This window comes from Entelurus aequoreus, linkage group LG17 (assembly GCF_033978785.1).
Source record: "Entelurus aequoreus isolate RoL-2023_Sb linkage group LG17, RoL_Eaeq_v1.1, whole genome shotgun sequence".
Taxonomy (NCBI): domain Eukaryota; kingdom Metazoa; phylum Chordata; class Actinopteri; order Syngnathiformes; family Syngnathidae; genus Entelurus; species Entelurus aequoreus.
The window spans coordinates 52856525-52880588 of NC_084747.1; the positions used below are offsets into that span (position 1 = coordinate 52856525).

General features: G+C 41.6%; 1 protein-coding gene across 2 annotated transcripts in view; it reads right to left on the reverse strand.

Moving 5' to 3' along the window:
- grid2 (glutamate receptor, ionotropic, delta 2) overlaps positions 1-24064 on the reverse strand; it is a 1088972-nt gene that overhangs the window by 688280 nt on the left and 376628 nt on the right. The window contains exon 1 of one of the 2 annotated variants that reach the window (XM_062025902.1): positions 21922-21938. The exons of the other annotated variant lie outside the window; for it this stretch is intronic. The gene's annotated coding sequence lies outside the window, so the exon portion shown is untranslated. Of the gene's footprint in view, positions 1-21921; positions 21939-24064 lie in introns of those variants that run through there. 2 annotated transcript variants of the gene reach the window in all.

Below are 24064 nucleotides of genomic sequence, written 5' to 3' on the forward strand. Positions count from 1 at the left end.
GCACGGTTAATTTTGTGCACCAGTAAAAAAAACATGGTAACACTTTAGTATGGGGAACATATTCACCATTAATTAGTTGCTTATTAACATGCAAATTAGTAACATATTGCCTCTTAACTAGTCATTATTAAGTACTTAATAATGCCTTATTCAGCATGGTCTTATTATAACCCTAACCCTCTAACCCTGGCCCTAACCCTAACTCTAACCAAATAACTCTAAATTAAGTCTATATTACTTAGAATATGTTCCCCTAGTGTCCAAAAAACTCTAAATTAAGTCTTTGTTACTTGGAATAGGTTCCCCATACTAAAGTGTTACCAAAAACATATAACTTTGTCTTGAATTTGAAAAAAAACAACATTTTATTTTTCACTAAAGAAGGGTTCTGTGAATGCGCATATGAAACTGGTGGGGTTCGGTACCTCCAACAAGGTTAAGAACCACTGCCCCAGCCACTTCGTCCAGCTCCTGCCGGGGGGATCCCGAGGCGTTCCCAGGCCAGCCGGGAGACATAGTCTTCCCAACATGTCCTGGGTCTTCCCCGTGGTCTCCTACCGTTCGGACGAGGTGGCTTGGTTGGGAGAATGGCCGTGCCAACAACCTGAGGGTTCCTGGTTCGATCCCCGACTTCTACCACCCTAGTCACGTCCGTTGTGTCCTTGCTCCTGATGGGTCGTGGTTAGCGCCTTGCATGGCAGCTCCCGCCATCAGTGTGTGAATGTGTGTGTGAATGCATGTGAATGGGTGAATGTGGAAATAGTGTCAAAGCGCATTGAGTACCTAGAAGGTAGAAAAACGCTATGCAAGTGTAACCCATTTACGTGCCCTAAACACCTCTCTAGGGAGGCGTTCGGTTGGCATCCTGACCAGATGCCCGAACCACCTCATCTGGCTCCTCTCGATGTGGAGGAGCAGCGGCTTTACTTTGAGCTCCTCCCGGATGACAGAGTTTCTCACCCTATCTCTAAGGGAGAGCCCCACCACCCGGCGGAGGAAACTCATTTCGGCCGCTTCTACCCGCGATCTCGTCCTTTCGGTCATAACCCAAAGCTCATGACCATAGGTGAGGATGAGAACGTAGATCGACCGGCAAATTGAGAGCTTTGCCTTCCGGCTCAGCTACTTTTCACCACAAGGGATCGATACAACGTCCGCATTACTGAAGACGCCGCACCGACCCGCCTGTCGATCTCACGATCTACTCTTCCCCTACTCGTGAACAAGACTCCGAGGTACTTGAACTCCTCTACATGTGCTTTATAAAGAAAGTTGATTTGATTCGATTTGATGGGGCAAGATCTCCTCCCCAACCCAGAGATGGCACTCCACCCTTTTCCGGGCGAGAACCATGGACTCGGACTTGGAGGTACTGATTCTAATCCCAGTCGCTTCACACTGGGCTGCGAATCGATCCAGTGAGAGCTGAAGATCCTGGCCAGATGAAGCCATCAGGACCACATAATCTGCAAGAAACAGAGACCTAATCCTGCAGTCACCAAACTGGATCCCCTCAACGCCCTGGCTGTGCCTAGAAATGGATATAGATACAGAAACAGATAAGACCCGTCTCGGCTAATTGTTATAGTTTGAGTTGAACGCAAACATTTGAGTTACAAGAATGCTCGCTATTACTCAGGTGCCAGGGAACACCGTAAGACCAAACCAAACCATCAAGTTTTACTCGCTAGCATTAGCTTATAGCTAGAGATCGACATAACTTTGTAACTATTGTAAGGAAGAAAGAGAGTATGAAAGATAATGCTGAAAAGATGAAATGGATAATAGTCATTGATTTGAAGAAAGAACTGTCGCCAACTTGCCAAAGCAATTTGAGGGTATCACTGCTGGTCAGCACCATACTAAAGCAAAACGAGGCTCACGCCAGCCAAGGTTGTTAAAATAATATCTAAACGGTAGACAGCTATCCCTGAAAATACTGCTGATTGCAGTAAGAAACATCCATCCATCCATCCATTTTCTACCGCTTGTCCCTTTTAGGGTCGCGGGGGGTGCTGGAGCCTAGCTCAGCTGCATTCAGGCGGTAGGCGGTGTACACCCTGGACAAGTCGCCACCTCATCGCAGGGCCAACACTCTTAGACGGACAACATTCACACTATATCCTACTATTCTCTGTTGAAATAAAACCAATAATGCATTGTTTGGTCCCCTTTATTTTGAAAAGTATCGAAATACATTTTGGTACCGGTAGCAAAATATTGGTATTTGGACAACCCTAGTCCGATCAGACCCCTTGGGACTTCCTGTCTCCTAGTGAGACGTTGGAACCTACAGTAGGGAAGGGATTCATATGGCCTCATACCGCTCTACATAGCAACTGACGCTGTGGGAATGTCTGAATACCACAAAACACTTAAAGACATTCAACACTCTGCCGCCATCTGGCGGCTAAATTGGAAAATGTGCCGCTCGAATTTGTCACGTATCATGTGTCAGGTATAGTCATACCAAAGACTATAAAAATGGGACCCATTCCCTCCCTGCCTGGCGCTCAGCATCAAAGGTTGGAATCGGGGGGCAAAATCACCAAAATGACTCCCGAGCGCGACACACGCTGCTGTTCACTGCTCCCCTCACCTCCCAGAGGGTGGTACAAGGGGATGGATGGGTCAAATGCAGAGGGTAATTTCACCACACCCAGTGTGTATGTGACTATCAGTGGGACTTTTTAACCTTTATACCGCGACTAATGGGGCCATTAAACATTCTACAGTAAGACGTAAGACGTACCTTTTGTGGTACTCTTCCACAAACACACCTGTACCCCCCCCCCCAAACCCCCACCCCCACCCCACACCACAGGATCGGGCTAAGGTTTTAGCAGGTCCTTAAAAAGAGAGGAGCACTCCTGTCATAAAGAGGATCTTTGAATTGCATTTTTGCCGGACCTTAAAACAGCACCGTGCTCCTGTCATATAGAAAATCTTTGACAAGAGTTGTACAGCAGGTCCTTTGATCTGTTTTGATTTGTCGACTAACTATAGCAGCCACCAGGTGAGGTAAACGTAAACGCATTGACAGCAAGAGCGTGTCAGTTCAGACTCACATTTGCTCATTTCCTGACAGATGGCAGCATGTTTGATATACACAGTGTGCTCATTTACTACCAACCCTGTTCCCGCATCGCCGTCTGATCCGGTCTAACCCTACCTATTTTTAAAAGGCAACACACGTGGCTGCGAAAATAATTGGAAGCCGTTGTGACACAAGGCAGGTGTGTTATTCAACGAGGGGAAAATATGTTATTTAGAGCAGGTTTCAACAGGTGCATTACATCTTTGATGCTTCTTTCAAAAGATACTATAGTGTATATAACAAAATACATCTCAGATACCTCACAAAAGTTTTTAAGTTTTATATATACATATATATATATATATATATATATATATATATATATATATATATATATATATATATATATATATATATATATATATACACGTTAGGTCAGGAAAAAACACAGAGGCTATGTCATCCCTACAGGCCTATTTCGTAGGTTTCTCTGCTCTTCAGGGGATTTTTGAAGAGCAGAGAAACCTGTGAAACAGGCTTTTAGGGATGAAATAGCCTCTGTGTTTTTTCCTGACCTAACATATATTCCACTCTATTATTGAGCACTGTATAACGGATAAACCACAGAAACCTTGACTGTATATATATATAGCAGAGAAACCTGTGAAACAGGCTTTTAGGGATGAAATAGCCTCTGTGTTTCTTCCTGACCTAACATATATTCCACTCTATTATTGAGCACTGTATAACGGATAAACCACAGAAACCTTGACTGTATATATATATATATATATATATATATATATATATATAGTAACACTTTAGTATGTGGAACATATTCACTATTAATTAGTTGCTTATTAACATGCAAATTAGTAACATATTGGCTCTTAATTAGTCATTATTAAGTACTTATTAATGCCTTATTCTGCATGGTCCTAACCCTAACCCTAACCAAATAACCCTAACCAAATAACTCTAAATTAAGTCTTAGTTACTTACAATATGTTCCCCATACTAAAGTGTTACCATATATATATACACAGTATGTATACATCTTACGGTACATTAAATTTACGTTTCCTATTGCAACCGAAGAACAATGTTGTCCTTAAATGATACTGACTACGCAGTTACATATTGTGTTGTTTCTCATTTTATTATTTCGTCAAAGTTAGGAAGGACAAGCAGTAGAAAATGTATTATTAATCTACTTATCCATTTACTGGTAATATCTGGTTCTTTTCTGTTTTAACATGTTCTATCTACACTTCTATCAAGATGTAATAAGCACGTATTCTTCTGTTGTTTGGATGCTTTACCACAAATTTGGGTATCGATCCGATAACAACTAGTTACAGGGTCATACATTTAAAGTCCTCAGGTGTCCATGGACGTATTTCCTGAGTTAATAAACATAATGTATATATTTTTTTAAAGGGAAAAAGATTTTGTGACGATAAAAATATTGATGTAATCAAAGTAATATTGACTATATATGATCTTGTTCTTGGTATCATTACAGTTGACGTCAGGTGTAGATCCACCCCCGGCATTAGTTTACTTTGAGGAGCGCCAGCTTGTTGGCGGTGAGCTATTTTATCCTACGGTGTGTAGTGAGCTTCAAGAGGTAGTCACCTAAAATGGTTTTCCCTTCACAGGTGTGCTTTAGGCTCATCGAGAGAATGCCAAGAGTGTGCAAAGCAGTAATCAGAGCAAATGGTGGCTATTTTGAAGAAAACAGAATATAACATTTTTTTCCAGTTATTTCACCTTTTTTTGTTAAGTACATAACTCCACATGTGTTCATTCATAGTTTTGATGCTTTCAGTGACTATCTACGATAGTCATGAAAATAAATCAAACACATTGAATGAGAAGGTGTGTCCAAACCTTTGGCCTGTACTGTATGTCCATCTCAGCTTGTGTTGAACGCTACCGCAAATAAGTGAGCTTTTAAAGAAGATTTAAAAGTATCGAGAGATGTTGCCGCTCTGAGATTCCAAAGGAGAGCGTTCCAGAGTTGAGGGCCTGCTACCGCAAAAGCCCTGTCTCCTCCAGTCCTCAGTCTCCACCTTGGGCATTCTAAAAAGCACTGGTCAGATGTCCTTAGAGCTCGGATCGGGGTATGCGGAATAAGTGAGTACGATATATATGGTGGAGCCAGCCCATGGATAGATTTAAAAACAATAACATTTTGAACTAAATTCTAAAAACAGGCAGCCAGTGGAGAGAAACCAGTACAGGAATGATGTGGTCATGTTTCCTTGTTCCTTGGACCTTGGACCAGTATGTATATTGTCACACCGCGGTGAGGGATGTCTTGTCTTGGTTTCTTCTGTCTTGTGAATTGCATGTTTTACTTTGAAAAGTAACTCCTCTCGTTTCAGATCACTTGCCCTTCCTTTTGTGTCATCAGTCTGACATCATCCCCGACCCCTGATTGTTTCCACCTGTTTCCCATTACCCTCATGTGTCTTATAAGCCCACGCCTCCCCTTGTTCTGTGCCAGATTGTCTCGTGTATTCGTGCCTCTCTAGCTCCCCGTCCATGCCGTGCCTCGTCTCACGTTTATATACCTTGATTCTGAATTCCTTCGTTGCTATTTTGAGTTTTCTTTTTCTCCTCCTCAGCAGAGTGATTTTGTGTTATTTAGTTTTACAGCCGAAGTGGTGAGTTTTCAACTTTTCTTACGAATCTTTCTTTCATCAAATTTTTGAGTGACATAGCATACACGGCGCCAATTATAGTTTGTCATTGTTTTTGTGTTTTCCTCCTTTCGGAGTTATTTTCGGTTGTTCCTTTTTTTTGGAACCTTTTTCGCCGACTAGTTTTGTTATTGTATATATTATATTACCCTGACTCTGGAGTTGAAAGGAGGCTGTCAAAATAAAAGCCTGCCGAAATATTCCCTACTCTGCATCTGAGTCCTATCCTTTTGACCAAGCCTGACATATATAAAATGTTGTTGGAGGTTTTGGAATGTTTTTGGAGGGCTTCCTATATGCAAAACAGATTGTATACCCATTATCTGCATTGTTAGCCGCCTCTTGCTAGCATGTTTTTACTGTGTAGACCACACACAAAAAAGAGAAAGATGTGTGTTCTTGTCTCACATAGGGATTGTCAATGATTTAAAGGCCTACTGAAACCCACTACTACCGACCACGCAGTCTGATAGTTTATACATCAATGATGAAATCTTAACATTGCAACACATGCCAATACGGCCGGGTTAACTTATAAAGTGCAATTTTAAATTTCCCGAGAAATATCCTGCTGAAAACGTCTCGGTATGATTACGCCTGCGCGTGACGTCACGGATTGTAGAGGACATTGTCATGATCCATGGTCCGGATCATGTTTTTGTGTTTTCTGTTAATTTTGGACTCCTTTTGTTATTTGTTGTGCTCCTGTGAGTTTGTTTTGGTTGTCATGGTCACTCTTTGTGTGCACCTGTCTCTGATTAGTGCTCGCCCGCTCACCTGCTTCCCGAGCGCTAATCAGAGGCATTATTTAAGTTGCCTTTGCCAGTCACTCGTCCTGCTCTCATTGTGTTTGCTCCATGCACTTGTCACGTGAGTTTTTGAGTTCTAGTGTTCCTTGTCTTTTGCCTATGCTAAGTAATAGTTCCTTAACTTCCCGTGCGCTCTGCACGCATCCTTGTTGTTTTTGTTTATTGGATGATTTATGATAAATAAATCACTTCCTACCTTACGCCTTCGTCCGGAGCCGTTCCTTTGCATTGGGAGAACAACCGCGCAGCAAGCTGCGACCCCCCGATCGTGACAGAATGAGAGCAGCCATCCGTTCTCCCGCAAACGGACCAGGGGAAGATGGATGAAGGTACGCGCATGGTGTTGCGAGCGATGGAAGTGGAGACGCTTCGCTATTCGACGGAGGAGAGGTCGAACCTTATGTGGGGACCTGGAGGCTCCCTTATCCCCATCGACTCCCTCTGGTCCGAAGACATCGCCGCTACACAGCAGTACCGGACGCGCAGGCAAAGGCGGAAGCCGTCCAGAAGGGCTTCGCCTCGCCGTCAGAACGCGTCACTCCCGCAAGCTCCTCCCCCGGACCGAAGCAAGTTGCAGGCAGCCCAGTATCCTTCCCCCGATGACGTCACTCCGTCCACGGCTGATGACGTCATGGCCCAGAATTTTTTTTTTCTGAATTCTGTCTCCTTGCGTCAACAACCTCCTAAAGACTTTAATTCTAAAATTATACCTTGTCAGGACATTCTTTTGAAATTTAGATGTCAGCCACAGTCTCCTTCTGAGTGCCAAGCTCCGCCCCCTAGGACTCTAGCCCCGCCCGCGTCAGTGACTTTTTCCTCTCATCCTCCCAAAAGACCTCAGGTGGGGGGTGGGAAAAGACATTTTGGACAATTTAGAGGGGAGGATTTTGCCCCCCTCCTGACTTCCCGCCACCCACCCGTAAAGACTGTTCCAGACCGCAAGCAGCGCGTCTGGTATCCGCCCCTTGAGGGGGGGGCTGGGGCCGGGAGCTGTGCTGGTGGGGCTGCTCGGCTGCGCCCAGCCAGGCAGCAACCTCCATCCCGGCCGCCACCACCAGTCTTTCGGCCTGCCAAGCCGCAACCTCCAGCCCGTCCTCCACCACCAGTCCGTCGGCATGCCAAGCCGCAACCCCCAGCGAGACCACCTCTGCCATGCTCATGGCTAACCTCAGCCCGGGTGGGCCTGCAGACGCCACCAGCATCTCCGGTGGGCCTGCAGACGCCACCAGCATCTCCGGTGGGCCTGCAGACGCCACCAGCATCTCCGGTGGGCCTGCAGAAGCCGCCAGCATCTCCGGTGGGCCTGCAGACGCCACCATCTCCAGTTCCTGCACCTGCTCCTCGGCAGGCACCCGTACCTGCACCCCGGCAGGCACCCGTACCTGCACCCTGGCAGGCACCCGTACCTGCACCCCGACAGGCACCCGTACCTGCACCTCGCCAGACGCCTGCACCTGCTCCTCGGCAGACGCCTGCACCTGCTCCTCGGCAGACGCCTGCACCTGCTCCTCGGCAGACGCCTGCACCTGCTCCTCGGCAGACGCCTGCACCTGCTCCTCGGCAGACGCCTGCACCTGCTCCTCGGCAGACGCCTGCACCTGCTCCTCGGCAGACGCCTGCACCTGCTCCTCGGCAGACGCCTGCACCTGCTCCTCGGCAGGCGCCTGCACCTCCTCCTCGCCAGACGCCTGCACCTGCTCCTCGCCAGACGCCTGCACCTGCTCCTCGCCAGACGCCTGCACCTGCTCCTCGCCAGACGCCTGCACCTGCTCCTCGCCAGACGCCTGCACCTGCTCCTCGCCAGACGCCTGCACCTGCTCCTCGCCAGACGCCTGCACCTGCTCCTCGCCAGACGCCTGCACCTGCTCCTCGCCAGACGCCTGCACCTGCTCCTCGCCAGACGCCTGCACCTGCTCCTCGCCAGACGCCTGCACCTCGGCAGACGCCTGCACCTCGGCAGACGCCTGCACCTCGGCAGACGCCTGCACCTCGGCAGACGCCTGCGCCTGCAACTCGGCAGACGCCTGCGCCTGCTCCTCGGCAGACGCCTGCACCTGCTCCTCGGCAGACGCCTGCACCTGCTCCTCGCCAGACGCCTGCGGTACTTGTACCACGCCAGACGCCGGTGGTACCTGCAAGCACGCCAGACTCGCCGGTGGTACCTGCAATCACGCCAAACTCGCCGGTGGTACCTGCAACCACACCAGACTCGCCGGTGGTACCTGCAACCACGCCAGACTCGCCGGTGGTACCTGCTGTTACGCCAGACTCGCCGCCGGTGCCTGCTGCCACGCCTGCCATGACGGCGCCGGTGCCTGCTGCCACGCCTGCCATGACGGCGCCGACACGCCCACCTCCTCGTCGACCACGGATGTGGCCGCTCCCTGGTCGTCCGCCTCGCCAAGTGCGCCCACCTCCCCGTCGGCCACGAATGTGGCCATTCCCTGGTCGCCCGCCTCGCTTGCTGCAGCGGCGTTCCACTCGCCGCCGCCACTTGACTTTGCCTCGGTGGATTCGGGGACACTTGGCCTGGCGACCCACCTCCAAGTCCTCCCTCCGCCCGCCCGTGACTTTTGACCCTGCTTGTTTTTTGTTTTTGTTTTCATATGGACATCTTGTATCTGTCCTTGAGGAGGGGGTACTGTCATGATCCATGGTCCGGATCATGTTTTTGTGTTTTCTGTTAATTTTGGACTCCTTTTGTTATTTGTTGTGCTCCTGTGAGTTTGTTTTGGTTGTCATGGTCACTCTTTGTGTGCACCTGTCTCTGATTAGTGCTCGCCCGCTCACCTGCTTCCCGAGCGCTAATCAGAGGCATTATTTAAGTTGCCTTTGCCAGTCACTCGTCCTGCTCTCATTGTGTTTGCTCCATGCACTTGTCACGTGAGTTTTTGAGTTCTAGTGTTCCTTGTCTTTTGCCTATGCTAAGTAATAGTTCCTTAACTTCCCGTGCGCTCTGCACGCATCCTTGTTGTTTTTGTTTATTGGATGATTTATGATAAATAAATCACTTCCTACCTTACGCCTTCGTCCGGAGCCGTTCCTTTGCATTGGGAGAACAACCGCGCAGCAAGCTGCGACCCCCCCGATCGTGACAGACATTTTGGGACAGCATTGTGGCCAGCTATTAAGTCGTCTGTTTTCATCGCAAAATTCCACAGTATTCTGGACATCTGTGTTGGTGAATCTTTTGCAATTTGTTCAATGAACAATGGAGAGAGCAAAGAAGAAAGTTGTAGGTGGGAAGCGGTGTATTAGCGGCCGGCTGCAGCAACACAAACACGTAGCCGGTGTTTCATTGTTTACATTCCCGAAAGATGACAGTCAAGCTTTACTATTGGCCTGTGGAGAACTGGGACAACAGAGACTCTTACCAGGAGGACTTTGAGTTGGATACGCGGTACCGTGAGTGCGCAGCTGCGGCTTCCAAACATTTGATCGCTTGCCCGTACGTGTGTGCCGCTATGTGCATGTCACGTACGTAACTTTGGGGACTTTGGGGAAATATATGTGCTGTATGAACTTTGCGGAGGTGAACGGTACTACGGGCTGTGGGATTGAGTGTGTTGTGCGGGTGTTTGAGTTGTATTGGCGGGTTATATGGACGGGAGGGGGGAGGTGTTTGTTATGCGGGAATAATTTGTGGCATGCCCTCTAGTCCTTCACTCTCACTTTCCTCATCCACAAATCTTTCATCCTCGCTCAAATTAATGGGGAAATCGTCGCTTTCTCGGTCCGAATCGCTCTCGCTGCTGGTGGCCATGATTGTAAACAATGTGCAGATGTGAGGAGCTCCACAACCTGTGACGTCACGCTACTTCCGGTACAGGCAAGGCTTTTTTATCAGCGACCAAAAGTTGCGAACTTTATCGTCGATGTTCTCTACTAAAGCCTTTCAGCAAAAATATGGCAATATCACGAAATGATCAAGTATGACACATAGAATGGACCTGCTATCCCCGTTTAAATAAGAAAATCGCATTCCAGTAGGCCTTTAATAATAGTGCCGTTTCCCTTTTGAGTGTGTAAAAGGACTGTTTCCTTTTGCAAAAACTTTGAAGTGGTCAAACAGGGTCCCTAAAGTTCCGCTTTAGTCGACAAATGGAAACCAAAAATGTGCAAACTCCTCACCATTTTATCGCCCTGTGGTCATGCTTCAATAAAGACGTAATTGTATGCAAAACAAAAAGGGGGCCAGAGGACACACACACACACACACATCGCTTGAACAACCATGCAAACAAGTAAATATGATATCATCTACAGCAGGGGTCACCAACCTTTTTGAAAGCGAGAGCTACTTCTTGGGTAGTGATTAATGCGAAGGGCTACCAGTTTGATACACACTTAAATAAATTGCCAGAAATAGCCAATTTGCTCAATTTACCTTTAACTCTATGTTATTATTAATAATTAATGATATTTACACTTAATTGAACGGTTTAAAAGAGGAGAAAACACGAAAAAAATGACAATTAATTTTGAAACATAGTTTATCATCAATTTCGACTCTTTAAAATTCAAAATTCAACTGAAAAAAAGAGAAAAACTAGCTAATTCAAATCTTTTTTTTAAAAATAAAAAAAAAAATGTTTTATGGAACATCATTAGTAATTTTTCCTGATTAAGATTAATTTTAGAATTTTGATGACATGTTTTAAAAAGGTTAAAATCCAATCTACACTTTTTCAGAATACATAACAAATTGGACCAAGCTATATTTCTAACAAAGACTAATCATTATTTCTTCTAGATTTTCCAGAACAAAAATGTTAAAAGAAATTCAAAAGACTTTGAAATAAGATTTAAATGTGATTCTACAGATTTTCTAGATTTGCCAGAATTTTTTTTAAAAATTTTAATCATAATAAGTTTGAAGAAATATTTCACAAATATTCTTCGTCGAAAAAACAGAAGCTAAAATGAAGAATTAAATTAAAATGTATTTATTATTCTTTACAATAAAAACAATTTTTTTAACTTGAACATTGATTTAAATTGTCAGGAAAGAAGAGGAAGGAATTTAAAAGGTAAAAAGGTATATGTGTTTAAAAATCCTAAAATCATTTTTAAGGTTGTATTTTTTCTCTAAAATTGTCTTTCTGAAAGTTATAAGAAGCAAAGTAAAAAAAATAATGAATTTATTTAAACAAGTGAAGACCAAGTCTTTAAAATATTTTCTTGGATTTTCAAATTCTATTTGAGTTTTGTCTCTCTTAGAAGTAAAAATGTCGGGCAAAGCGAGACCAGCTTGCTAGTAAATAAATAAAATTTAAAAAATAGAGGCAGCTCACTGGTAAGTGCTGCTATTTGAGCTATCTTTAGAACAGGCCAGCGGGCTACTCATCTGGTCCTTACGGGCTACCTGGTGCCCGCGGGCACCCCGTTGGTGACCCCTGATCTACAGTATCTTCCAACAAAACGAGCATGACTCTGATTATGCAAACACCCCAACAGCTCCACATTAACCATCCATGTATTGAATAATTACAATAACTTACCATGTCAGACATTTGACAAGTGGCTTTAAACATGCTACATTTCCAAAGATTGCAAAGAGATAAGACCACAACTGACCAGTACAGTACACTTAGAGGGTCCTGTTTGGTTTCAAACCAGGAGCGAGAACAACACCTAATGAGATAATAAAGTCTGGTCTGTCTGGTGATGAGGAAATGCACACAGTGGCCTTACATTCCCTCACACCCCTCATGTCTGTGCCCCCTTGGCCGTTTTTAAATAGCCTGTCAGGAGCTACTGCATGTCACAGCACATAACATCTCCAAAGACGAAAGCAGCTCCTTCAGTGCTGAGGGAGCTGTTTTGTCCCAAACTGCAGAGGCCCAGCTACGGGTCATTAATGGGGCATGCGTCCCCTGCCACAGTGGTGCTAATCATATATCTACCACTGAGCCAACCTACAGCTACCACAGCCTGGAATGGTGCTTTTAAAAAAAAGTTGTTGGCAGTCTATAAAAAATGTTTTCCCTGGTCTCATGGCTAATCATCCCACTTCTTGACACTATACCAAAGAGGAATACCCTCAGCCTGAATCGTATCATGGTGTGTAGGGTTGGAAAGATAATGTTGATGTACTCACCCACGTTTGGAATTTCGAGGTAATCTTTTACCAAAGGTCCTATAAGCTGAGCACACTCATACCCTGTCTACATTAAGCTGGATAACTCATTCAACTAATAATTATTTAGCCTAAGCCCCATTTCGGCCACACTAAACAATCGTTTAGATAATTTTTTACACGGATAAGTGTGCCGTCTATTTCTTGACTCTCAGGCCGGCTCTTAGCTTTGTACGGACTCATTGATCGTTTACAAACTGAGTTCGGAGACGAAGTGACATCAGAAAGAACGCGCCACAGCCAACTTCATAATAAAGCGGTTTCGTAACTCGGAGCTAACCACTGGAAATATGGAGTCCAGTCATCCAGACATGCCCGTGTTTCTCCTTCCGTCTGTACAGACGCTTGTGGAAATCACACATGAATACCTTAAGAGAAAGTGATTGCAGCTATTTCAGATAAAACACTTCTCAGACGGCAAGATAACTTTCGAATGTCCAGGTCATTGTAAGGGCTGGTCTCCTAAAGCTTTAGTAAAACTTGGCCAAGTACTATTCTGTCTCGGTGGTCCTTCTTACTCAACATATATGTCATACAAACAGGGCCGGCCCGTGGCATAGGCCGTATAGGCAAATGCTAAGGGCCCCGCACGGTGCGCCCCCTCCCTTCCCGTATCATGACTCTTTTTGGACTCACCACGTCAAAACATCAACACAAGATGTCAAAACGGTCAAAACTGTCAGGTGCCCAGGGAAGAAAAAAGAGAAAAGAGGAGGAGGAGAAACGAGAAAAAGACAGAGGTAGCAGGTAGGTAACGTTAGCCTACATGAAATTATTTGTCTGTTACAGAATGTGATAGTAACCTGGCTTTTTAGCATTAAGCTAATGCCACATGATTCGGCAATTGCTAATCAATAAATAGCTATTTCTGTTTTAACGTCGGGTTAATATTGTGGAGGGGGCTAAATTGTTATGGAAAATAATAATGTAACGTTAGGTAATTACAGTACTCCCACCTTACATTCCTCAGGGACATTTGTATTAGATCTTTTAAGCAGGTGTTTTTTGTTGACATTGTTATTGCCTTCTGGTTAGCTAATGTTTGCCCTGCAGGTAATAGTCACTTTTCCACCCCTTTATATATTACGTATAGTTGTAAGCCTGGTTGTTAAAGTGCACATCATTAATGTTAATTAAGCAATATCACATGAGAGGGAATGCTGTTTTTTTTAATTTGAGCACTGCTGTGATTCGGTTAAAGATAATCATAACATAACATTCTCATATAATATGTTAATTTGCTTTCTTTAAGTAAAAAAAAGGTCAAAGACAAAGCTATTCGGTTTCTTGTGAGTATATACAGTTCACTGCCGATGTGGGGGGGCGCCACCTAAAATCTTGCCTAGGGCGCCAGATTGGTTAGGGCCAGGCCTGCATACAAAGGAACTTGGGATTGACCAGTGTGTTTTATTCTCAGAGAAAGACTGGTCGGACGCAGTACCCACCCTTACTGGTTACAAATCAATATTATCCCACTTCACTTTCCAGTATGACTGATTTTAATTTAATATATTTTTTTTACCTTTCCTCATCATAAAATTATTCAGGCAAATTAAATTAAACCATGTTCATATGTATAAACATTTCTGAATATTGTATACACAGTGGTGGTTGCAGGAGAGTTTGAAGACGCTCCAAGAGAAAAGTCCCTGCTGATAAACCATCCATCAGACTGAGTGTGGGTGTTAAATGCGTGTGTGTGTGTGTGTGTGTGTGTGTGTGTGTGTGTGCGTGTGTGTGTGGGGAGGACTTCAAGAGTTCCTGTTGTCCCTTCATCCGTCAAACTAAGCAGCATTAGAGAGAACTGTGTGTCCATCAATTATTTCCCTCAGCCCATCCATTATTGATGAGTGCAACTTAAAATAAAACACTGAAGGCCTGACGAGGCACTGAGCCTCGCGAAGGCTTTGCCAGCGTTTAGAAGGGTGTCTCTTGAAGTTTGGACTGCTTATGTGTGTGTGTGTGTGTGTGTGTCAATGTGTGTACGACCTTAATGCACCTGTACATCTCTTCTATGTAAGGCCCATTGGTTTTGAGTGACGCACTGTTCAGGTCAGCCTGACAGGTGGGCCTGTGAGGAAGAAGCAAGGCTTCCTGGAGGTTATTTTCTGTTCCAAGGTTGAGCACTTTTTTTGTCCGTCAATCAATCAAGGACAGGAATTAAAAAGTTACTTATCACTTGAGAACTTAAAGAACTAACAGCTGACTTCAGTAAACAGGAACAAATCGAAATGGGCATTGGCCTCAGTGTTATCAACTAGTTTCTTACACCACTCAAACCTCAAGCTGGATTGAAACGTGGTCTTTAATTGTGTTGAGTAACCTGGGGAATGACCACAACACCAAAGACTTGTTTCAGCTGTTTAACTTGGCTTTTAGATAACCAGCCCAATTCTGACACCACCTGTGACAGAGCTCTGAGCCCATGTTCAACACATGCAGGTGGCCCTACTCCAATATTCCTGGTGCCACACCCACCTAAATAATATATCAGTCCTTTCAGCTTGACAGGCAATGTGTCATGATCTTTCAAGACTGTTTGGGTCTTGTCTTGTATACTTCCTGTGTTTAGTGTTTGTTTCCATTGTCAACACTTTGTCCTCTCTTTTGCTACTTCTCCAGGGAGCGCTGATTCTTCACACCTGTCCCCTATTGCAATTCTGAGGTCTAATTGGCCAGCTCCGCATGCCGGGCGGGCCTGGATTATTGTATCTGTTTAGTGTGCACGTGTCCTTGCTGCTGCTACATGCCTTGCACTATAGCCATTTGATTCTGAGGTTGATTTAGTAGTTCCCATACATTCATATATTTGTGAAAAAAGTGTGCATATACACTACCGTTCAAAAGTTTGGGGTCACCCAAACAATTTTGTGGAATAGCCTTCATTTCTAAGAACAAGAATAGACTGTCAAGTTTCAGATGAAAGTTCTCTTTTTCTGGCCATTTTGAGCGTTTCATTGACCCCACAAATGTGATGCTCCAGAAACTCAATCTGCTCAAAGGAAGGTCAGTTTTGTAGCGTCTGTAACGAGCTAAACTGTTTTCAGATGTGTGAACATGATTGCACAAGGGTTTTCTAATCATCAATTAGCCTTCTGAGCCAATGAGCAAACACATTGTACCATTAGAACACTGGAGTGATAGTTGCTGGAAATGGGCCTCTATACACCTATGTAGATATTGCACCAAAAACCAGACATTTGCGGCTAGAATAGTCATTTACCACATTAGCAATGTATAGAGTGTATTTCTTTAAAGTTAAGACTCGTTTAAAGTTATCTTCATTGAAAAGTACAGTGCTTTTCCTTCAAAAATAAGAACATTTCAATGTGACCCCAAACTTTTGAACGGTAGTGTATATATATATATATATATATATATCTATATATATATATATATATATATATATATATATACATTTACTATTTTATATACATTTTTGTGCGTTTCAAATATAAGTTGTTAAAGGTTTGTAAAAGTTTAAAATGATCGCAATGCTAATTTTTGTTAGCCTGTCAATTATGTCTAATGCCATAATAAAGACTTGGAAAACGTTAATTAACATGTTTGGTTCATTTTTGCACATACTCACAGTAAGCGTATGCAACCAATTAGGACCAAGTGTTACTCTCCAAATCCTAATGGTGACTAATGGGTATGCAGCAATGGTGCGTATTAATACATTATTCAGCAATCAGCTTGACATTAAAAAGTAGTGCTCTTAAAATGTATGGAATGGCCAGGTCAGCACCTCGGCTGTTACTTAATGGAGCTCAAATGTTTAAGCATTGCTTTTTAGCATTGTGCGGACTTTCTCTCCCTTGCCCTCACTTCCTGTCTGTTCCTGTCTCGTCTCAAAGTCCGCCAGTGGCCAAGTCTCTTCCTGTGTGGCCAGCTGTGTCACAGGTGATTCATCACCACAGGTGCAGGCTTATTACTGGATAAAGCCCCCCCGGGATCCAGGATTTGACAAATCAACTTTAAATGCCAGCCCCTCAGTTCGATGCTCTGATTGGTTCTGACAGGGCCCGGCGTGCCTTATGCCAGCTTTGTGCCTCCATCGCAGACCCTGCTCTTTCAAAATAAAACAGGTGTTGGTGATGTGCGGATCGATACAGAAATATCAGTACCATCGATACCAAATATTTATGCTGTACAATCGATTCTCAAATTAAAAGATCATGGGATAATGTATATCATTTACAGGAACACAGAACTTGTGAATGAGGCAAAGTGCCAATGTTGGATTCTTTGGTTGTGTGTTATTTATATGTTCAGTAATTAGTCAGCAAGTAGTCAAGTTCATGTAACTGAATTGTGAATTAGTATTTATGCTATATAGTATTTATGTTCTTAATCATACAATTATTTTAATGTTTTTATTATTTTATTTATTTCCTTTTTTTATGGTTTAAGACACCATTTTCGTGTACTTCATATGATTTTTTTCCTATTTTTTCTGTTGCATAAGCTTGACTATTTGTTATTCATGGCACTACCACAATAGACTTCCGATTATGCTAATGGAACTAATGTTCTAAATCATACAATTATTTTAATGCTTTTATTATTTTATTTATTTCCTTTTTTTTATGGTTTGAAACACCATTACCGTGTACTTTGTATGATTTTGTCCTGTTTTTTTTCTGTTGCATAAGCTTGACTTTATTGTTATTCACGGCACTACCGCAATATACTTCAGATTATGCTAATGGTACTAAAGTTCGAAATCATACAATTATTTTAATGCTTTTATTATTTTATTTATTTTCTTTTTGTATGGTTTGAAACACCATTTCCGTGTACTTTGTATGATTTGTTCCTGTTTTTTTCTGTTGCATAAGCTTGACTATATTGTTATTCACGGCACTACCGCAATTAACTTCGGATTATGCTAATGGTACTAAAGTTCTTAATCAAACAATTATTTTAATGCTTTTATCATTTTATTTATTTTCTTTTTGTATGGTTTAAAACACCATTTTCGTGGACTTTGTATGATTTTTTTCTTATTTTTTTCTGTTGCATAAGCTTGACTATATTGTTATTCACGGCACTACCACAATATACTTTGGATTATGCTAATGGTACTAAAAGCCTTAATCATACAATTATTTTAATGCTTGTATTATTTTATTTATTTCCTTTTTTTATGGTTTGGAACACCATTTTCCTGTACTTTGTATGATATTTTCCTATTTTTCTCTGTTGCATAAGGCTTGACTAATTTGTTATTCACGGCACTACCGCAATATACTTCTGATTATGCTAATGGAACTAATGTTCTAAATCATACAATTATTTTATTGCTTTTATTATTTTATTTATTTCCTTTTTCTTATGGTTTGAAACACCATTACCGTGTACTTTGTATGATTTTGTCCTGTTTTTTTTCTGTTGCATAAGCTTGACTATATTGTTATTCACGGCACTACCGCAATATACTTCCGATTATGCTAATGGTACTAAAGTTCTAAACCATACAATTATTTTAATGCTTTTATTATTTTATTTATTTTCTTTTTGTATGGTTTGAAACACCATTTCCGTGTACTTTGTATGATTTGTTCCTGTTTTTTTCTGTTGCATAAGCTTGACTATATTGTTATTCACGGCACTACCGCAATTAACTTCGGATTATGCAAATGGTACTAAAGTTCTTAATCATACAATTATTTTAATGCTTTTATTATTTTATTTCTTTCCCTTTTTTATGGTTTGGAACACCATTTTTGTGGACTTTGTATGATTTTGTCCTGTTTTTTCTGTTGCATAAGCTTGACTATATTGTTATTCACGGCACTACCGCAATATACTTTGGATTATGCTAATGGTACTAAAGTTCTTAATCATACAATTATTTTAATGCTTGTATTATTTTATTTATGTCCTTTTTTTATGCTTTGGAACACCATTTTCCTGTACTTTGTATGTTTTCCTATTTTTCTCTGTTGCATAAGCTTGACTATATTGTTATTCACGGCACTCCCACAATATACTTCAGATTATGCTAATGGTACTACAGTTCTTAACCATACAATTATTTGAATGTTTTTATTATTTTATTTATTTATATTTTTTATGGTTTGAAACACCATTTTCGTGTACTTTGTATAATTTTTTTGTTATTTTTTTCTGCTGCATAAACTTGACTATATTGTTATTCACGGCAGTACTGCAATACACTTTGGATTATGCTAATGGTACTACATTTCTTAATCACACAATTTTCTGAATGTTTTTATTATTTTATTTATTTCCTTTTTTTTATGGTTTGAAACACCATTACCGTGTACCTTGTATGATTTTGTCCTGTTTTTTTCTGTTGCATAAACTTGACTATATTGCTATTCACGGCACTACCGCAATATACTTTGGATTATGCTAATGGTACTAAAGTTCTTAATCATACAATTATTTTAATGCTTGTATTATTTTATTTATTTCCTTTTTTTATGGTTTGGAACACCATTTTCATGGACTTTGTAGGATTTGTTCCTATTCTTTTCTGTTGCATAAACTTGACTATATTGTTATTCACGGCACTACCGCAATATACTTCGGATTATGCTAATAGTACTAAAGTTCCTAATCATACAATTATGTTTTTCTTTGTGCTGGAGACATATTATTTGAAATACACAACTTTTAAAATTTTAGCAGACATAGCTGCACAAAGTGTCAGTATTGGATGGGTATCGCCGAAACCAGCTTGAATTATACTCGTTATCAGATCGGAAAGAAAATCAGTGGTATCGCACACCACTAACAGGTGTAGATAGTAAAGCTGTAACGGTACACCATAATCGTGGCTCGGTACATATCCCGGTGTAAATTGAATTAAGTAAATAAGTGTAAGGGGAAAATGCAAAACATAATAAAACGGCTTTGCTGTGATTGGTTTTTAAACATAATCCGATAAAATTTTCAATAAAAAAGACTATTACAAATACATTATTCAGCTGCTGCAGTTTTTTTGTCTCTGCTTTGTTGCCCCTTGCACACAAGTATGTTGGTCAGCTCCAGTGTGCGTTCATGTGTGAGTGTAGCTTTTGTGCCGACATGCACACTCAGCGCTTCTCTTCGGGGAAAAAAAAAAATAAAATAAAAAAGTCAACTTACTGACGTGACCTGGATTTCCTCCGAAATAAACTTTTCTGCTTACCAAAAGCAACATTTCCTGCTGTTTGCCAGATAATCGCAGTCATCTCCACACACACATTGACCACCACCTGCACTGGTTGCACTTACACGGACACTGATTTTATAACTGAGATAAGGACATCCGTTGAATAAGACGCTGCCGTTTCGTCGACAATGAACCGTTACAAGAATAAAACAGAGTATTGTGATCTTAAGAGGCAATATAAGAACATATGCACGACTTAAAAGACCCTCTTGGCAACACTGTGCAATAGTAAAGCAGGGCAGTGTGTACAACAAACTGCTTGACGCCATCTGTGCTTTGTTTTTTCCTGGGGTTGGCAAGAAAAAGTTTGGCAAGTGGTCCAAACAAAGTGTGATCATGTTGTTTCCTTTTCTTAGAAAATGAACGTTCTTATTCTACTTCTTAGAAATGCGGAACAGTTTTGCTTTCCTGCATCGAACGGGCAATGAAGATTAACTTTCAACTGTGAAATGACAAACGGTCATGTCGGCGCCCCTTTGGTCTAAACCAGGGGTGTCAAACTCATTTTAGATCGGGGGCCACATTGAAAAAAATCTACTCCCAAGTGGGCCGGACTGGTAAAATCACGGCACGATAACTTAAAAATAAAGACAACTTCAGATTGTTTACTTTGTTTTAAAATAGATCAAGCACATTCTGAAATTGTACAATTTTTTACCCTTGCATGTTGCAGTTAACAGTATTCTATCTTTGTTTGTCGTTATTTATATTTTCTGAATAAATGATGTGATAATGTTCATCAGTCAACTCATTGGTGTTCATTTTCAATCTATCAAGATAAAAAAATGATATCAAAATCAAATTACAGTATGTTATTCACGTAGTTTAATTATTTTTCTTGACTGATGTGCTCTCATGTTGTTTAATTTTGTACATATGTAGCATCAATATCAATCAATTTGAATAATAAAATGTCATTCTTTATTGCTACATTTAAAATAAGCTGATTACTTTAACTGCTCTCCCGTTGTTATATCTTGTTTTATTATAACATTCAATTTCTTTGTTGGCATTTAAAATTGCACCATTACCTAGCGGCTGCTGGAGTGATTGCCAAGTGTTAAAGTTTGGGATGTAAATATGAACATTTTATATCACTGTTATCATGACCAAAATTATCATTGAGATTAAAATGTATTTTGAAAGAATGACAGCAAAAACAGGTTCCCAAAAATACAAATAACAGGAGCATTTACACACTATACTAAGTACGGATTACATGAACATAAAAACACACAATATGTAAAAAAAAACAAAAAACAATTCAGTAAAAACAATTTAAAAACAAGTACAGTGCCCAATAGAACCAGTTTCTCGATCCTTAAACACGGACTGACATTCCCCCAAAGTGATCAGTTCATTTCAGATCCTTTTATAATTCATTCCATGACCATGGAGCAGCAAATCTGTTGCTCTCGGAACCAACACGCCATGTTCTCTTTTTACCAAAAACATGTGTTTTAGGTTCTTTAAAGACCAAGTTGTCTTCGATATCTATTTAAAAATATAACTGGATATGATTTTAAGAGAAAAATAAACACAATTTTAAGCTAATGACACCAAAGAAAGTATTAGACCATGATTCTGAGAGGAAGTGTAGTGTAGTGAGTGTAGCCCAACGGACACATGTTGTTGTTTGATAAAGCAAGAGTAAAAAGACAGATGAGGCTATACTGTATTAGGTTGTACTATAATGACAAATATATATATATATTTTTCCATTATACATTTACATATATATATATATTTTTAATACTACTATTGTAAAAAAAAGGACACATTTTGCTAAACCTATACTGTTGCCGGGATAGAAACCTGTCAAGTTTAAGCAGTACAACGTCAATACTAGATCTGACATCAGCAAATAAAAACGGCTGCTAGATGACTGTTTTCCTCCTATATGAGTTCCAAGAAATGCATCCGACTGAATATGATTCGAAGTAAGCCTCTAAAATGTCTGAAACCCCCCACAAAAAAGAACATATGATTGCCTTTAAGTGATTTGACGATTAGTGTTTAGTGTAAACAGCAGCGCTTACCTTTTGTAGGACGCACAACCAGGATACAGTGAGAGAAGACATGGCAGGGAAAGAAAGAGACAAAAAAATAAATGTAAATTTTCTGCTAAATCCACAAAAATTCATGTCAGAAAAATGGTATGTAAATTATCAATAAACTTTCCGTTTTCTGAGTTCCCAGTGAACAGATGAAAGCTGTCTTTGTTGCACCAAGCCAAAGGCTTGGAAAATTCCATTGTGTATGATGGGAGGAGACGGGAGGGGGGTTATCTATTGAGTTCAAACCCCGGCCGAGTCATACCAAAGACTATAAAAATGGGACCCATTACCTCCCTGCTTGGCACTCAGCATCAAGGGTTGGAATTGGGGGTTAAATCACCAATATGATTCCCGGGCGCGGCCACCGCTGCTGCTCACTTCTCCCCTGTGGGGATGGGTCAAATGCAGAGGATAATTTCACCGCACCTAGTGTGTGTGTGACAATCATTGGCACTTTAACTTTAACTTTTAACTTTATTTACATTGTAGATTGTCACTATGACACATGTGAAGTAAAAACCCTTTCAGGTGACTACCTCTTGAAGCTCATCGAGAGAATGCCAAGAGTGTGTAAAACAGTAATCAGAGCAAAGGGTGGCTATTTTGAAGAAACTAGAATATAAAACATGCTCCCCTCACCTCCCAGGGGGTGATCAATGGGATGGGTCAAATGCAGAGGACAAATTTCACCACACCTTGTGTGTGTGTGTGACAATCATTGGTACTTTAACTTTAACTTTAACTTAATCCAAGACTTGCCCAAGCTCGATCCAGGACCAGCCCAAGCCCGAGGCATCTTTTTCTTTTGTGTTAACGTGACCGAAAACAATGGCTGTTTACATACCCCCCATTCCTTTAGAAACAGCTGTTGTTGTGTAAACAGGGAATATCCAAATAAAAGAGGAGACGTAAACCTTTTTTCGTCAGAGCGTGCTGGAAACTGTGCAAGAGTACAGACCAGACGTTTCTCCTCAAATTGAGCCAAATTGAATTCTGTCTCTGTTTGATTCTTTGCTTCTTGTCCTGTTTAATAGATGTCATCAGTGTTTGAACCTGACAGTTCATTTTCTAGTACAGAGGTGTCCAAACTACAGCCCCCGGGCCAAGTGTGGCCCGCCGTCATCTTTAGGCTGGCCCGCGATACGTCACAAGTTTAATACGAAGTCTGGCCCACAGTGTGTCTTGAGCCTAATTTTAATTAGCTGAGGGTTTAGTCCTGGGGTGTCAAACTCATTTTAGATCGGGGGCCACATGGAGAAAAATCTACTCCCAAGTGGGCCGGACTGGTAAAATCACGGCACGATAACTTAAAAATAAAGACAACTTCAGATTGTTTTCTTTGTTTAAAAATAAAACAAGCACAAATGTACAAATCATAATGTTAATGGGTTTCTTTTATTTGTCGTTATTCATATTTTCTGAATACATTATGTGATAATGTTCATCAGTCAACTCATTGGTGTTCATCTTCAATCTATCAAGATACAAAAATTGTATCAATTGATCTTTTTCCTCGACTGATGTACTACCATTGTGTGGTTTATTTTATACATATGTAGCATCATCTACAAAGATACAAAAAAATTGCTATTGTGACATCCAGTGGACACATTTAGAACATCTTTTCATTCATTCAAAAATTTCAGGTTAATTTTCATACTTAACAAACTCATCCCGCGGGCCGTGTAAATCCTGTTCGCGGGCCTGATCCGGCCCTCGGGCCGTACATTTGACACCCCTGGTTTAGTCACTGACCATGAGTTTTAATTTAAGGTCCAACAAGCGCAGTATCAATTTATATGACCGGATCCCTCAAAAATGTCCACTTGTGGTGCCAATAAACTAGAACCAAGACAGAAAGTCAAAACACGGTCGCATATAACACACCTCCAGCTCATTGAACTATGTGGACATTATAAACCATGTCCATCACCATACATCATTTAAAATGACTCACACTACAGTGCAAGATGGGTAATATGATTCAAGATTCAAGATTGACATAGGAGCCTGATTGGCAACTGGGTAGAGGTGTGTCCCGGTTGCCGATCAAGTCTGTCGAAGCCTGTGCACAGCTCGAGGAAGTGAACACACCAAAATAAGGGGACAGGAAATAAAATACCAC